The sequence below is a fragment of the Pan paniscus genome, chromosome 4, assembly GCF_029289425.2.
Source record: "Pan paniscus chromosome 4, NHGRI_mPanPan1-v2.0_pri, whole genome shotgun sequence".
NCBI lineage: Eukaryota > Metazoa > Chordata > Mammalia > Primates > Hominidae > Pan > Pan paniscus.
This window is the reverse complement of record NC_073253.2, coordinates 81694224-81713094: the sequence shown is the minus strand read 5'-3', so window position 1 is coordinate 81713094 and position 18871 is coordinate 81694224. Positions and strand designations below refer to the sequence as shown.

Below are 18871 nucleotides of genomic sequence, written 5' to 3'. Positions count from 1 at the left end.
AAGCATAAAGCAACCCAGAGATGATACAGACATTACAGTTAGCAAAAAAAAAAAAAAAAATTAAAAGAAAGATGAACAAAATAAATAAGATGGAATATATATTTAAAAAGTACAAAATATATTTAAAAAACAAAAGTTAATAAATTATTGGTTGATATAAAAACAAACTTGGTAAAGAAAATAAAAATAGTAAATTGAAATAGTAAGAGAAATGTTAAAAGAAACTGGTGAGTCGCAAAAATGTGCAAAATACATAAAAAAGAATGGGAAACACAAAAATAAAAACTGAAAAATATGAAACAGTAAAAAAGAAAGAAAAGAAATAAATCTAATCTACTTGTAATTGGGTTTCCAGAGGAGAAGCAAAGAAAATGAGACAGAGCATTATTTTGAGAAATATTAGTCAAGAGAGTTCTATATTTGATTTTTTAAAATCAATGGATTCAAGAATTCAGCATATTTTAAAACAAATAAAATCGTTAGTATTAGTTTGTTATCACAGTGTTACAAAGATCTTCCAAAGACTAGGTAATTTATAAAGGAAAGAGGTTTAATTGACTCACAATTCCACAAGGCTAGGGAGGCCTCAGGAAACTTACAATAATGGGGAAAGGGGAAGCAGGTATGTCTTAACAGGCGCAGGAGAGAAAGAGAGCCTGTGAGAGCACAGGAAAAGCTACCATTTCTAAAACCATCAGTTCTGAGAATTCACTCACTATTAAGAGAACAGCATAAGTGAAACTGCACCCATAATCCAATCACTTCCCTCCCTCTAAACGTGGGGATTACAATTCCAGGTAAGATTTGGGTGATGAGACACAGAGCCAAACCATATCAATCACAATTACAAACAAAATGAATATTAATTATAATACTAACAAACATCAAAGACAATGAGAAAATCTCTAAAAGCAGCTGGAGAAAACAGCAAGAATCATTAACTTTTAATGGAAACTATGAAAGACACACACAAAAAATAGAATTATATCTTCACAAATTATTTTGAATTATCTCCAAAAATTAAAGTAAGAATACTTTCTAACAAAGCTGAGAAAATTATTAAACAGCATTCTTCCTTTATAAGAAATATTAAACATGTTTGTCAAGTTAAAAAAGAATGATTTAATGTAAGAATGGAGAGGCAAAAAGAAATACACCACTCTGGAAAGGATAAAATAATGAAGTAAATATCAAAATACATAAGCTGTTTACATTTTAAACAACAGCAAGGCTGGGTGCAATGGCTCACACCTTTAATCCCAGCACTTTGGGATGCCAAGGTGGGTGGATTACTTAATGTCAGGAGTTCAAGACCAGCATGGCCAACATGGTGAAACCCCATCTCTATTAAAAATACAAAAATTAATTGGGTGAGGTGGTTCATGCCTGTAATCCCAGCTACTCAGGAGGCAAGGCAGAAAATTAGTTTGAACCCAGGAGGCAGAGGTTGCAGTGGGCCCAGATCATGCCACTGCTCTCCATCCTGAGTGACAAAGCTAGATCTAAGACTCCATCTCAAAAAAACAAATAAACAAAACAATAGCAATATCTTGTGGAGTTGATAATATGTTTAGAAGTAAAATGACAAAAATAGCAACATTGAGAAATAAATGGAAATTGTTGTATTTTTTAATATAATAAGAGAATACATTTAAGATACATAAATTAGATACAGATGCATTTGGTAATTTACAAGGTATTTGCTAAATATAGTGATACTAAAAATTATGACAAATATTAGTAAAGGAGAAAATTGAATAACCAAAACCTGATTAATGCAGAAAGTGAAATAAAAAATGATAGGAAAGGAGAAATACAACAAAACAACACCTAAAAACAAGAGCATCAACGACAGAGGACGAAAACAGAACATGGAGAAAACAAGTAATAAAATAGCAGACCTAAACAAAAATATACAAATAATTGAATTAAACGTAAATAGATTCAGTACTACTTCAAGCAAAACATAGTAGATTATGAGACTGAATTATAAATAAATGCAACTACATACTGCTTGAAGAATACATGTTAAATAAGGCAATGCTCTAGGTTCAAAGCAAACATATACAAACCAAGTGACATGGCTTTATTACAAAAAAGACAAAGTGGTCCTTCAGAAAAATAAATGTGATAAACTTTAAAGAGAACTATTCATAATTTTAAAATGGTCATTTCAACAAGAAGACATAATCAAATTTTGTATGTACCTAATATATCTTTATTTTAAGTAAAGAAATAAATGATAGAAATTTGTGGCTTTAAGTGCCTATGTTAGAAAAAAGTGAAGCTTGAATATCAATAATGTCAGCTTAAAAGCCAGAAATAAGATGAGAAGTTTAAATTTGAAGAAAAACAGAAAGCAGGAAAAAATTTTAAAATGAGAAAGCATTGAGCTAGAAAACAAATTTACTGTAGAGAATATCAGTAAAATAAAATTTTGCAGCTGTAAAATGATATGACAAAACCTCTCAAAACTGATCTAGAAACAAGAGAAAACAAATTATCAATATCCTGAACAAAATAGGAGATATCCATATAGATTTTACAGTTAATGAAAGAACATTGAAGAATATTATAAATAATCTTTTGCCAATAAATTTGAAAATTCAGATGAAATTTACAAATTAGTTGAAAGTTAAAATTTACCAAAATAGGTACAAGAAAAAATAATCTAAAAATTACTTTATATGTAACAGAAATTAACATTTTTATTAAACACTTTACTCAAAGAAAATTCCAGGATTGTGTAAGTACAACGGCACAACTCTATTTCACAAGTCAGAAAAATGCCTTTATTTCAAGATAGTCTTGAATAAATTTAGTGAGCACAGAATTTTTAATTGGCTATTATGTTACGTCAACAAATGGAAGATGTTTAACTCTTCCAAGGCTTCCATTGTTGCTGCTGAAAAATCAGCTTTCAGTGACTTGTTCCTGTGAAGTTAATCTGTTTGCTTTTTTTCTCTCTATTAATGTTAAGATTGTTCTCTTGTACTTGCTTTGACAGCACATACAATAAAATTTGCAATGTACAGGGAAGATTAACTGACCTGCTGCACGAAGATGACACACAAATTTATGAAGATGGTTCTTTTTATTTTCCTTAAATTTTAGGTAATTTCCCAATGATGCATATTTTCTATTTTTTTCAAAGTCTTTGTCAATTTTCATAGTTTCCAGGTTTCTGCCAAAATTTTACAGTTTGGCTTCTACCTCACTCTAAATAAAAGCATGATTGTTTTGTAGTATGTGTCTGATAAATGTAAAAATTCTCCTGTTGAATTCTTCTATTGTTTATCCTGTCTTTTGTTTCCTATTTATGTTGACATGTAGTCTAATGGTCCTCATTATTTTGGTTGGCTGGACATTATGGTTTAAATTTATTTTTAGAAAAACAATGTTTGATGTATAGGTTTTTTTTTTCTCTCTCCTAAGAGAATTATTTTATTCTGTCATTTACTTTGTGTCACTAACAATAGATCATCATTTTAATCTAAACACATGGCTTGAGATTTTGAAAGGAGATATATTTTACTTCTCATTCACCCTATATTTTAAAGTGTAGACATATGTGGTTTCAGTTGGCCTCTCATTTTACCTCTTACATAGCATGAAATGCTACTAGAGCCAAAGTGGTTGCATGCCAAGCTGATGTCTCTGCATTTTTGTCTTTCCTTCAATCGCGGTCTGGTACTTGCAGTCTTCAAATGCAACATCTCCAAAACTGAGCCCTTCTTTTCTTCATAACTCTTTGCCCTCTTGTGCTTCACTATTTGGGGAGTGGTGCTAGTCTGTACCTGTCTTATAGAAGCCTGTGACTAGAAATCTTTGTTTACTGCCCAAATTGTCAATGCTCTTAAAAAAAAAAAAAAAAAGGAAGAAAAGTATGTGAAATCTGTCTTTGACAATACAAATTCTCATGTTTGCGTTCTTTAACTTTGCATAATTAGTCTCATTGATTTTCTTATCTTTCAGCTGCTCTAAATGCAAATGCAATTGTGTTCTATCCCAGCTCAAAATCTTGAATAGGTTTTTATTACATACAGGATGAATACACTATGTTGATCAATAAAAAAATAGTTTAGCTTTATATCATCTGAGAAGATTCCTGAATCTTACTGCCAGTTTAAATCCAGACTCTATCTTGTATTCTACTTTCTTCTACTATATGCTTATCTTCTCTCTCCTTCAGCTTTCTAACGTATAAAATGGTAATTATAGTAACTAACAAATATTTATGCTCTACTTTCTGCATGTTACTACATGCTACAAAATTAAACACACATATTACTTCGTGTCTGACATATTTATTTATTCCCAAAGTAAAATTTTTTTCTGCATGTTTTTTGCACACTGCTATGCCTTAAAAAAGGTCACAATTATTTTTTTAATTTTAAAAATTATATTTATAGCAAAGTCAACTTGTACATTTATGGATTCTAAGGCAAAGTTGAATAAAAGTTTAAGATAAAAACTCACACAGTATTCTAGCTTGACATGGCCTTCTTTCGGGTATTCAGTGATTGCACTGAATGTATGATTTAGCTCTACTCTGACACTCAGAAGCACAGCTAGACATTCAATTTTCTGTCTCAGCTCTTACAGCATGATTGTCTCTCTCTCTTTTAGAATGCACTAGGCATAATACCAAGCTGTTGAATTTTACATGTTTTTCTATCCTGACCACTTTATACTAGAATGTCCTAATAAATGTCTATTGAAAAAATGCATGAATGAGTGAATGAATGAAGCTCCAGAAGAGACAAAGCCAAAATGAAAAGCCAAGACATCTTTGCATTCACAAGCTAGAATTATGTCTCACATATTTGAAGAGACTTAAAAAAATTCTCATCCAGTCATGCTTCCATTGTCACCTTTTGGAGTTAAAAAACTGAAGTCTGCCTCATTACATTAATTTCTTTAAAAATTACTAACTGAGGTTCTATTACTATATACACAAGGTACTATGTTAAGTGATTTTCAAATTAAATGTTAAGAAATATTTTCTGCCCTTGAGGGGGGATTGAGAAGCTGCAAATGAGAAGCTATCTTCGAACCTAATAAGACCTGACCTCTTTATATTTTTTTTACATTGTAAGTACAAACTGCCCATCATCTTCAGGCTCATCTCTTTCTTGCAATTATCAGACACAGCTAGGAGCAATTAGCTGACACTTTAAATATTTTACATGGGCATCCCCATAGTTAAACTCAAATGTTCATTACATATAGTTTCCATTTTTCAACTTTTCTGGTTGTAGTTGTGCCAGTTGCTTTGCTACAGCATACCAGAGGTTACCATTTTATCATCCTCCAATAACATTCCCTTGCCATTTTACAGTCTTCACTACTGACAGACTTTGCTGCATTTTCTCAGCTTCTGTCCACTAAAAGTTATGAAGTGAATGCCAAATATTTTAGATTTTTGTTATGGCAGCATCCCACACTAGACCAATTTCTGGTGCAGTGGTTGCTGCATAGCAAATCTTCTGAAACTCAGTGCCCAAAGAAAGAAAAACTGTAACTGTTTTGTTCATACGAATATACAGATGAACTGGAAAGTATTCTGTCTGGCATTATGTGAAGAATCCAGCAGTCTCAATTGGGATTCTTCTAGATCAGCCAGCTTGCCAACACAAAATTTAACAGAGTCCAGACAAAATCAACAAGACCACTTACATGACCCACAGCTAATTGCCAGCTTCTAAGAGAACTGAGCAGAAATTTTCAGAAGCTGTGCATGTGATCTTTTGACTTACATGTAATTGTTAGGAATTGTTTTAAGTTACTGATATTTAGGAGACTTTGTTTTACATCAATGGCTAACTAATTCATTATTGAAATTGAAATATTTTGAAAGAATTTTTCTTCTTTAATAAAAGTTCCTAAAATTAGAGGCTAAAGCATAATAAAACAACAGCATCAGCAACAATAACAAAAACAAAATAGGCCTGTAATAAATATTTAACTGGGGGACCAGGCACGGTGGCTCACACCTGTAATCCCAGCATTTTGGGAGGCTGAGGCAGGCAGATCATGAGGTCAAGAGATCAAGACCATCCTGGCCAACATGGTGAAACCCCTGTCTGTACTAAAAAAAATACAAAAATTAGCTGGGAGAGGTGGTGCATGCCTGTAGTCCCAGCTAGTCTGGAGGCTGAGGCAGAAGAATCATTTGAACCTGGGAGACGGAGGTGGCAGTGAGCCGAGATCGTGCCACTACACTCCAGCCAGGCAACCGACAGAGACTCCATCTCAAAAAAAAATTAATTGGTGAATACATTGGCCAACATAGCAGTCTTGAGAGGGGCTTAGAGAAGAAAATAAAAGTATGGTTTAATAGTCATACCTTATAAAATAAATATTTGCCCAGATGCTTAAATGTTAAAAGACATTTTGATAAAACACAAACCCCAATTAAGATAAAATTTTTTGATAAAGTAGCAACAGATATATAATTTTTAACATAATGATATATTTAACATGCTGAAATATTTCTACCAAGAGTTTTTCTAGGCATTTTAAATATTTAAGTGAAAGTAAAGACTTTACAAAGAAATAAAATTTAGAAACTATTTTTTAATCACATATAAACCATAACTATATTATTTTTAAAATAAATCTATATATAAAAGAAGAAACAATTTAAAAATAGCACATCTCCAAGCCAAAGAACCAACATAAGAGGTTTGCATATTTTGGATCCTGATTTGTCTTCTACATGTAGTATTTGGCCTACTACACAGTAAGTACTTAATTCTTTTTTAGTTGAATAAATAAATCAATTATAAATAATGAAAAAAAAAGCCATGAAATACTGGGTATTTTTTTTTCTCTTTTCTAGGACATGGCTGAAGATTGATGTTTAATTATACCTAATATTTTCAGGAATATGGCAGCAAAAAACAATCATTTTTAAACTCCATTTTTAAGTATCTTTTTTTATTTTTGCCAAATTTCAAAATTTGCTTTTTGGGGAAATGCAGGGAGCTATGAACCAGGACCTTCCTAACTCACATGATAAGGGGAATTCAAACAATAAAATATCTTCCCAAGAGTATGGCAATATGCATAATCATGCTTGATGCATAAAGATTCTTTGTAAGACATTAGGATGATATAAAATAAAACAGAGTAAAAATATGTATATATAAAATACATAAAGAATACTCTACTCATTCAATAATTTTTTTTTTCTTTTTTTGAGACAGAGTCTCGCTCTATCACCCAGGCTGGAGTTCAGTGGCGCTATTTCGGCTCACTGCAAGCTCCACCTCCTGGGTTCATGCCATTCTCCCACCTCAGCCTCCAGAGTAGCTGGGACTACAGGCGCCCGCCACCATGCTCGGCTAATTTTGTTTTTGTATTTTTAGTAGAGACGGGTTTTCACCGTGTTAGCCAGGATGGTCTCCATCTCCTGATCTCGTGATCCGCCCGCCTTGGCCTCCCAAAGTGCTGGGATTACAGGTGTGAGCCACTGCGCCCGGCCTCAATAAATATTTTTTATGTATGACAGACATTTAGTAGAACTCTTGAAATTTCTCAAGGCAGAGTGTACTTTTATGGAATGCATTTGTCACTAGTTACTTTCTAGGTGAAAGAAAAATTAAGCTTAGTTCAATTTAATAACATTTTTTGATGTTTTTGTAATTATAATTTGAAAGCTACAAATTCTATTTCATTATAATTATCTGTATATTTTAACAATATTTACTTCGTTAGAATTCAATTAAAACTAAAACACGTTTATTAACACATGTAGTATATGCTTTTCGATAAAACTTCTAGTGCAATGTTTCCTAGAAAGGATTAGAACTGTCTTTAGATTATTATTTACACATATGCTGAGTAGATATAGGGACTGAAACACGATGAGTGTTATGCACCTAATTTTGAACAAGTCAACTTAAATTCCCTCATAATTTATCCTTTTAAGTTATCCTAAAGCATGTTTTATTCATGGAATCACATAGCACAGTATTAGTTCACAATAATTAATAGAATATAAGAATCTGGAAAACTTACAAAATATAGTGTGCTTGCAAATTCTGTTTCTGAATGAAAAATGTTAATAAGGTTATCAGGAAAATAAATCATGGAAGCGAAAACACTGCATTTGTTATTTGATAAAAACTCAAGTTATTATCATACTTACAAATACAACCTCAGGACTGTCTCTTAACTGGTTGATGACAGTCACTCCCAAACAGAATATCTCTATCCTTATAATGTTTTCACCAACTAGGCAAGTTGGGCTTACACAATGTGGTTCACCTTGAAAATAAACAGTGTACAGCTGGCCACAGTTATCTATTACAGCAAAATTATCCCTTTCACTAGCATTTATTAAGAAGCTAGTTACATAAGTCATTTTGTTATTGGTATCATAAAGCTACTTAAAAACAACAGAAGATGTCAAAAGTTCCCACCATCCTCTGTACAACCATCAAAGGTAATTAATATTTTAGCTAGACTGAACTAAGCCATAAAGCAATAGGTAAAAGCATTTTTGTGTTTTGTTCCTTATGAAATAATATATGTGTATCAGAGAAGACACAGAAAGTGCACAAAAGTACAAAGAATAAATTCACCATAATACTCTCACCCAGCAACAGCCACAGTTTATATATCTCCAGGATTTGTTTCTGTTTGAGGTAATAGTATATATCACATCATAAATATATCCCATGTAATTAATATTATAATGAATTTCAATGTAAGAAAGATTTCTAAAAGTGAATGTTTATTGCAAAATTCATAAAGCTGTATAGCATGGAGGTTAAATTCACACTAAGGAATCAGCTGGAGGGTGTCATTCCTTACTCTGTCTCCACCAGCTAAGTGTGTGAGCTTGGACAAACAGCTCAACTTTTCTTTATCTTTACTATAAAATGGGAATAAAATAGTTCCTATTTCACAGGCTTGTTACAAGGAGGAAACTTGCTAACTCATGCAAAGTTTTTGAAGTATATATTGTTAAATCAAAATATTTTGGTTATTCTTTTCAGGCTGTTACTATGTATTTTCAAACAGCTTTCCCTAAACAGTAAGCATTCCATTCAGAAGTGAACTTACCAGTATCAATTGGATACACACACACACACAAACACACACACATACAAACACACGCACAGAGAGCGAGAGTATTGGGTGTATACATAAGTGTGGGAATAATAAATTAAAATAATAAAATTTAAAAATATCTTAATCATAGCTTTCCTTATGTCATGAAAATAGATGTGAGACAGAAAAAAGCTAGAAAAGACAATAAAACATGAGCTCAACAGAACACTACTTATTACCAAGCACTATGGAATCTTCACTCTTTATATATCTCTGGATAAACCATAATTAGATCTACATAATTTTAAATGAAGGACTCTGCATTCTTCCCCTGACATGTCTACCCATTCAGTGTCATCAGCCCAAATTCACACTATCCAAGTTGCTAGACGATCCAGACATTTCAGTTTGTAACTATTCTGAAATTGCCTGAACTTTTTATGCTATTAGGCATGAGTCTCGCTCTCCATTATGCTCTGTGGACTTTATTTATAGAGAAAAGCCTGGCCTCCATTCTTGCTGTCAGAGGCATGTTGGGCTTTAGTGCTTAATAGACAGAACAGTGTGTTGACATGCATATGTTCATGCAGGACTTGGCACAGAAAGGCTATCTGATCCACCGTCTCTTATCCTTCAACTCATTGTCGGGTTCACTCTTTAATTACCTATCACAGAGGTTTTTCCTTTCTTGGCTGGAGATTCAATTTCTCATGCCACTCTCAGAAAGATTTCCTACAATGCCAAATTCATCTACATGAGTCCAAATTAAGTTTGAAAATGCCTTAATTAAGGAACGATTGAGGCCCATTGAGTACCAATGGCCCTACTTGAGGGTGTATATTATTACTGAAAAAGACTTCACTTAAACATGTTGTTAACTCATACATACCGTGTGGCTTATGGATTCATAATTTTTCAGTTCGTGAAATGACTCCAATTCAACCTAGCTTTTCTGAGCTGAGATTAATTTCGTTTACTGATAATTTAAATTTTACGAACATTATGACCACACCTTTTACATGCAAAAATAGACTTCCTACCATGGATTCTAATTGAATTCTGATAGAGCATATTTGGTAAAGTTTATAGATTTATGAAGCAGAGGGTAATGTTTCGCTCTTGTCACCCAGGCTGGAGTACAATGGTGCACTCTCGGCTCACTGCAATCTGCACCTCCCGTGTTCAAGTGATTCTCCTGCCTTAGACTCCCGAATAGGTGGGATTATGGGCATGTGCTACTACGCTCAGCAAATTTTGTATTTTTAGGAGAGAAGGGGTTTCTCCATGTTGGCCAGGCTGGTCTCAAACTCCCAACCTCAGGTGATCCGCCTGCCTTGGTCTCCCAAAGTGCTGGGATTATAGGCATGAGCCACCATGCCCAGCCTATGACCTATTTTTGAATGGTTTTCTGTTGGCATGAAGGCTTCTCCAGTAAAAATAAAAATAAAACAACCAAGCAACAACAACTACAACAAACAACAACAAAAGGCAGCAAAAACATGCAGCAATATCTGCTGTTATCCATCTACCAAATTCTGGTTTTGATATTTTAAAAAATCTAAATAAGCAGGCCTCATGAGAATGAGAAATATGCCCAAATGTGCTAGTAGGTCACGAAGTATAATTATGAGTAGTGCCATCCTCTTCCTTCCGGTCTCCTTGCATTCTGGTGATGAAAGTAATTAAACAATATATTGACTTAAGAGTATAAGAAATTTCCTGCAGGGCAGTACTTGTGTTATGTTAGGAGCTAGTCAGACAGGAGCCGGGCAGGAGGGGGCCCCTCCCGCCCCCACCTCCAGGAATGTCAGGTGACCAGCAGGTGATGGTTCAGCAGTTGTTGTTTTGCCTCTCTAAAATGATAGTTGGTCCCAGCTGGCACCAGGGAGAGACCGTTTCTTGATGGTCTGGCAGTTGTCACACTAAAATGATCATTGGTGGCAGCCAGTGCCACGAAGGGGCAGTTTCCCAAAAGATAAAAACACTTGAAATTGGTAATCAGCAACTTCCAATAAGATCTCAGGGCAAGTGAGCCTGAGCATGAGCATTAAGAGACAAAATGGCAGAGCATGAACTTCCAGGGGCATTCCACCAGATAAAGGAAGAAAGCCTCCAGTGAGCATGGGTATAACTTCTTATACACACTGTGCATGCTCACCTCCCGAGCGCAAGGAGGGCACCACACATGCCAGCGGCTCACCCTAAGGGCAGAATTAAGGGAAAAGTGCTTGAGATGCCGGAAGTAGGCCAGCATATAAAGTCTTAGGTTCAAGGATAAATGGGGCACTTGACCTCCAAGTTGCACATTTGGGTCCCTTCTAAGTAGGTACTTTGTTTTCTTTCATTCCTGCCCTAAAGCTTTTTAATAAACGTCCATGCCTGCTCAGAAACTTGCTTTGGACTCTTTTTCTGCCTTATGCCTCTCAATTTCTTTCTTCTGAGGAGGCAAGAATTGAGGTTGCTGCAGACCCGTACAGATTCGTTGCCAATAACTCAGACAGTCACCACTCTTAACACTTTTCACCTTGAAAGATATGTTTCCTTTAGATGCCACTACATCCAAGTTTTCAGAAGACCACTTATCATTCTGTACATCCAGCTGCTTTTGGTTTGTGACATAAAATAGTAAGGCCATTTAACCCATGAGAACCAGCATATTGCTTTACATTTTTCATTATGAATTCTACCCTTTGTTTATATGTGGAATGCCTCAGATGGTGGGACTGCAAGTAGCAACATATGAAACTAAGAAAATTAAATCTACAATATATGTATTATCCAGTGATACAGATCAATTTTTCACCCCCTCATTCCCTACTTCTATAATGTAATTTACCCAATGTCATCTACCCGCTGCTTTCAAGAAGGTGACTAACCCCTGTTATCTTACAGTGCATTCCATAATAGGCACCTAGAATAGGAAATTCACAGGCCAAATTTTATGGAGGAAAGTACAAAACATTGAGCCCATGTACAGTCCTTCAGCAAACCTGTCCACACAGTTCATCAGCCCTTTGAGTAACCCCTTAGATTGTGAAAGAAAGAAGCTGACTGATATACATAAGACAAATTATAAAGAACCTCTTCTGCAGTAAGGACTTTGGAAAGCATTTACATGAATGTCAGATAGGCAGTCACTTAGGCAGTGATAATCGACCCCTGCTGGGACACATGAGAATGGGCCTTGAACCTGGAACATTCTTACATAGTAAAAAAGAGCTCTCATATCTTGTGTTGAGTATATGTGTGGGAATATCTCTTCCTGTTTCAGACTAAATGTGTATCTTTTGTTCTGCTTAAGCATGTGTGCCATATGGCTCCTGGCCAACCCCACTACTACAACCATTCTGGACCAGAGGGGATAGTGTCCTTCAACTGCAGAATGAGGCAGTGCATGGAGACTATCATTCTATGTGAGCTGTGGAATGAGACCCACTGGCCATGGGAAACCAACAGATACCATTGTAGCTAATCTTGATCTGATCATCTTTAAGTAAAATGTTGTTCCAACCAATCCCTTTCCATTCAATGCCTGTGTGAGTGGTGTCTTCCTTGGTTACTTTGAACCATAGAGTAGACTGACATCCTTGGGACTGTGGCTCCTGGAGGAGCAGGACTCCTCCCCTGAAAGTGATATGAAGTATCACTAGTTTACACTGGCATACATTTTTAAGACTGTGGATCAATTTCAAGAGGGCCACCCACATATCTTTTTTCAAAATCTACCATATTTAGTTCCAGACTATTTTTTAAATTATTACCAAGATATTACTATTTTATAGCATATATTCAGACTGTCTTAAAAAAAAGGGGGGTGAGAGAGGGAGGCAGTGAAATGAACTGCTCAATGTTCTGCTGACTGAGAGGATATTTTTTTCTTTACTCTTTTTGGGGCCAGCCCTTTATGGATTGAGGCACCTTGGAAGTCCACTTTCAGCTCTTTCCACACCATTGAGCAAAGCTGTCTGTAACACAAAAGATCCTTATTAACCTTCCTCAAAGGAAATTTTATGATTTACTATAATAGGAAAAACTCCATGTCTTCTACACCACCTATACATTTTTATTTCCCTGAATACATTTTTCTCATACACACCATGATGCAAATTTGCCTGTGGTTACATGCTTATTTTATGGTTTCCTAGGTTCCCATTAGTTTTACGTTCCTTAAAGCAGGTATGGGCTTGGTTTATCTAACCATTGGCTTGCTTGCACAAAATGCTCAGTAAGAGTTCAACATACATTTTATACATTTATGAAAAAAAGATGAATACAATAAATCCTATCAGCAGCAAATGAACCACATGCATGAGGGAAATCATTCTGTTTTTTTTCTCTTAGCATTTCTTTCACCTATAGAATATTCTAACTTGAGAATTGAAAAGGTCCACATAAGTTGTTTTCAGATAATTTTCATCATGTTTTCTGATAACATCCCCAGCCCTTCCATTCCCCATATCATTGCACAACTTCAGCCATGGAATCTTAATTTTACACAATGACTTTTTACAAGAGATAGTCTTTGATGATACTTTTAATTTTTGTAATATATCTTTCTAAATTTAAGCATACTTTTGGACTTACATAAAAGTTGCAGAATGTCCATGAATCCTACTCCCAGAGTCCTCAACTTTAAAGTCTTACTTTACTATCATACATGTGTTTATTATTAATATTTTAAAACCAAATACATGGGCCTAAGATAAACAAAGCTAGGAACAGGCTGAGTCACTACTTTCCCTCCTTACCTTTGTTGTCTCTCCATATATTTCAGTGTTAATCCTCATAGACTGATAAATGAAGTACAGAGAAAGGGAATTATCTGAGCAGCATCAGTGGATACTCCACATTTTCCAATTTAATAATTTGCTTTAAACTTAATATATAACAAAGGGTTTAATAATAGTTACTGTTGGGAAATACACTGCTTTTAGTTACCAGAAACTCACAAAGCTGAAATATTAAAATACTGGAGATTCAATTAAGAAGTGCTATTTGGTATCTCAATATTTATCACTCTACAAAAATGGTTCAGTCTGAGAGTATAAATGGAAAAAGAATCGTATCAGCAGGACAGTGATCATAAACAGCCTCCAACAACTAAGAGCATGTCATATTTACTCAGTGCAATTTTTTACATTATTTTTATAAGAACAATTCTTCAAGGACAATTGCTTGTAACGTATATGGCATGAATCATATACTCTCAAAAGTGGATGTTTATGGACTTTTTTGAAAAATAAATACACTCACATACATATTCATTTAAATACACAAGTTTTCACAACAATGACTTACTTTCTAAGGTCAAGCTTGCTAAAAGCACAAGCTTAAGGGGCTATATTGCATTATTGGACTACATATGTGACTTTACAAGCACATGATTTTAAGATTACCTCTTTAGTTTAACATTAGAGCTACTGTGGGATATTTTTAAATTAACCACACTGGCTCCTAATTGCATTTCTCAAAATTCAGTAAAACATCACATACTATAGAAGACACGGGGAGCTTTGTGTCTACTAACTAGTCAATCTGATCAAACTTGTGTGGAGGTGAAGTTAACTAGCTTAGCTCCTTTGGTTGTTGATGGGAAACTGAAAGGCAAAAACACTGAGACATTTTAAGAAGGCAACACAAAAATTCTGGTGTAAAATAGAATAGAAAGTAAACATCTCACTTCTAATTTCTCTGAACGCTTTCTTCACTTTTCATTCTAATGTTACACATTAAAAAATCATTGGGGCTGGGCGTGGTGGCTCACGCCTGTAATCCTAGCACTTTGGGAGGCCGAGGCAGGTGGATCACGAGGTCAGGAGATCGAGACCATCCTGGCTAACACGGTGAAACCCCGTCTCTTCTAAAAATACAAAAAATTAGCCGGGCGTGGTGGTGGGTGCCTGTAATCCCAGCTACTCAAGAGGCTGAGGCAGGAGAATGGCGTGGCGGCAGAGCTTGCCTTGAGCTGAGATCGCGCCACTGCACTCCAGCCTGGGCGACAGAGCCAGACTCCGTCTCAAAAAAAAAAAAAAAAAAAAAAAAAAAATCAACAAAATCATTGGTTGGCTAATTTGAAATATATACTATAATACTATATCAAAGGGAAGAAATACTTTCTCGAACTTTTTAAAGATAAAGCGTTGTGTTGCTATGCTTAGCTCAAAATTTGAAATTAGTAAGTGATAGGGAACTAATGAGTGTTGTTTTATAAAGAAGCTTGACATCACCACCAAACTGCAATTTCTGCTTTAAAGTCATATAAAGCATAATAATTTTTTTAACTATATGGATCCATGAATATTGCCTTTGATGAGTTAAAGTAAAATAGGCAAATATTTTTAATAGAACACAAATAACTGTTATTTCTACAGGAAAAACATGAATAGTGAACTATATTCAGATTAAGAATTGGTTTGCCTTAAAGACACCATTCAAAGAGAGGAGATATTTGTAACATATATATTTGATAAAGCATTCACATACAACATATACACAAAAAAGTTTTACCAATCTAGCAGAAGAGGAAAAAAATCATATAAAAATTGGTAAAAAATTTGAAATGACACTTTATAGAACAGGGCTTCAAAAGGCTCACTAGAAACATGAAAAGTTACTCAACTCCATTAGCCACCAGGAAAAAATAAATTAAACCTTATATGTGGTACCTATCATAACTCATGATGCAAAACATCTATAATGAAAAATACGACAATAGAACTAAGTGCTTAAGAGAATGTCTAACAAAACGTAACTGTTATATTCTGCTGTTGGAAATGTAGAATGAAGTAATCAGTGTGGAAATTTTTGTCAGTACCTACTGTTCGGTGAACTTATACAAACACTATGAGTCAGAAATTTAACTCTTTAGTTTACATCAAGAAAAATATCTGACCAGGCGCGGTGGCTCACGCTTCTAATCCCAGCACTTTGAGAGGCCGAGGAGGGCGGATAACGAGGTCAGGAGATGGAGACCATCCTGGCTAACGCGGTGAAACCCCTTCTCTACTAAAAATACAAAACAAAACAAAAAAATTACCCGGGCGTGTTGGCGGGTGCCTGCAGTCCCAGCTACTCCTGAGGCTGAGAAAGGAGAATGGCGTGAACCCAGGAGGCGGAGCTTGCAGTGAGCCGAGATCGCGCTACTGGCCTCCAGCCTGGGCAACAGAGCGAGACTCCGCCTCAAAAAAAAAAAAAAAAAAAAGAAAGAAAGAAAAAGAAAAAGAAAAAAGAACAGTATCCAAAAGAATGTATTCACATATTCAGCAAAAGACGAGTCAAAAATTCATGGAACCATTCTTCATACTCACCATTAAGAAAAAAACTCAATGCCCACAACCAGCAGAATGGTTAAATTAATGACGATAAATTTATTGAAATAATGTTACATAGCAATGAAAATAAATGAATTATTACTAACTAAAACAATTTAACAATGAGTTAATCTTAAAAACTTTAGCTAAAGAAACCAGACACAAAATAGTGACACCACACACACACACACACACAAACATAACTTCAAAAACAGGCAAAAGATAAATTTACGGTGTTAGAATTTAAAGTGTTTATGACCATGCATGGTGGCTCACACCTATAATCCCAGTGCTTTGGGAGCCCTAAGTGGGAGATGCTCACTTGAAACCAGGAGTTCAAGACCAACCTGGGTAATATAGGGATACTGCAACTCTCAAATTAAAAAAAATAAGTAAAAATTAGCTGGGCATGGTGGCACACATCTGTAGCCCTAGCTACTCAGGAGGCTGAGGTGGGAGGATCCCTTGAGCCCAGGGGTGAGCTTTGCTTGCACCACACTACCGTATAGCTTGGGCAATAGAATGGGATCCTGTCTCTATTTTATTTTTTTAATAGTGTTTACTTTTGGAATAGGCTGATGATTAAAATGGTGCACAAGAGGGCTTTCTGGAAAGCTGGTAATATTTATTTCTTAATATGGAAGATTTCAATAATTTGATTGCATATAAAATGTAATCAAAGTTCATATCTGCTTAAATGCACGAATACACATCAGAAAGTTAATATCTTTTGACAAGTGGAAGTAAATGTACAAGGTCAAAATGTAGAAAATACAAGTAAGAGTGGAATGAGGTACCCTAAACAAATTCATATTGGAAATAAAAATAACGTCCTTCTTCAAATTTCAGGAAAGGCTTGTATGAAAATAGAGGACAGAACTATGATTATTGAGGTAAATTACAGAAGCCAGATTTATTTCAAAATAAGCAATTCTAGCTACCAGAGCTTTCCAGAAATTGAATAAAATATCACTTTGATATGTGAGCCACCAAAACCATCAAACTTATTAAAAATAGTTAATTTTCATTTTTCTGAGTTTTTAGCCAGTCATTTATTTTCTTTTGTTTTATTTTATTTCCCTGCAACAATTTCTTACTGAGAATTCATTGGTGCTACATATTTTTCTAAGAGTATCTTGTGTACTAGATTTTTTTTTATTGGCACAAATGTAGACTAAATAATATTTTTTATTATTTGTTTTAACTCAAGAATAGATGGTTGTGTTAAGAAAAAATGTTCAATTATACTTGAGTATTTATATATTAAATATAATTAAATATTCCATTATACTAGTAAAGGAAGGCAGATTTTCTTTAGGACGACCAAATACCACTCCAAAGGGGTCCTGCAGAGGATAGAGATTGGGCTTAACTCTGAATACAACTTGGGCAGGTGGGAATTGATAGCTAAGGAGCGGATTGGGATTCAGTAGACGGAAAATTGCTAAGAGGAAATATCAAGGGCAAGGGGTTTCTGGCTAAACTGACTTACAGAATTCTTGTTGAAAACCAGCCAGGTGATTAGACATCGCCTGGAGGACAGCGGAGGATGATGAACCTGATCAGATATTCACATGATCAGATATTAAAGGTGGGGAGTTCTTGTTAAATTGACTTAGGGAGGTTCTTTGTTAAAACTAGATTTTATAAGGAAGTTCACAGATGGGTCTAGAAGACATCTCAGAAGTCTAAAATTTGGCCAATAAATGAATTTTTGTGAATAGTCAAACTAAAATGTAACATATTACAGTGTTAAATGTATGTGCTGTGATTTCAGACTCTCAGAATTTGAAATCTCTCTCTTCATAGTGTACTGGCCTAGTGACCTGGCAAATTCAATCCAACATTCTATCCCTCAGTTTCCTCAACTGTCAATTATGGCTAAAATGGTAACTACTGCATAATGTTTTTCTAAAAATTAAACATTTTATAAATAAAACCATTGAAGTCTTCCTGGTTACTTCAAAAGCATCAGATATGTTAACACTGTAAATAGTATTAATGTTATTTATTTTGTTTAGGCAAGTGATTAAATACATAGACAGGGTCACATATTTAAAACTTTCAAGAATAATTATTTTCATATTCATAATGCTACACAGGTAAATGTACATTTGTTCTGGTTCAGATGAAAGTGTGTGTAAAAATTTAAAGTAAGTTTATAAAAACACATTATTATTTTATAAGAATCTTAGTGACAACCATTTTCATTTTAATTATGTTGTCCTTATGTAAAAATTAGACCACACTTTTCGGACTGATTCATGCATCTTGGATGTCCCACCTCCCTCACTGCACTGTACTATTATGTGCTTCAAAGTTGTGTGATACCAAGTCAACAACTTTTGTCCTTTGACATCCGAAGTTATTCAGCTATGTTTCTTATTTCATGGGTCAGTTACTTTCTTTGTTCTCATCCATGAAGGATAAACCCAACATTTCTTAATGGATTGGAGGCAGGTAGTGGGATTCTTAACTCTATTGTGGATCTTGGCTTG

The 18871-nt window shown here is 34.7% G+C and overlaps 1 long non-coding RNA gene and 1 other non-coding gene across 2 annotated transcripts in view; one reads left to right on the top strand and one right to left on the bottom strand.

The window, feature by feature from the left end:
• The window catches only part of LOC134730443 (uncharacterized), a 400466-nt gene that overhangs the window by 218299 nt on the left and 163296 nt on the right, over window positions 1–18871 (bottom strand). The window lies entirely within an intron of this gene.
• Window positions 2992–3098, top strand: LOC112439934 (U6 spliceosomal RNA). The gene has a single exon (XR_003028154.1). It is a non-coding gene; the product is annotated as a U6 spliceosomal RNA (small nuclear RNA).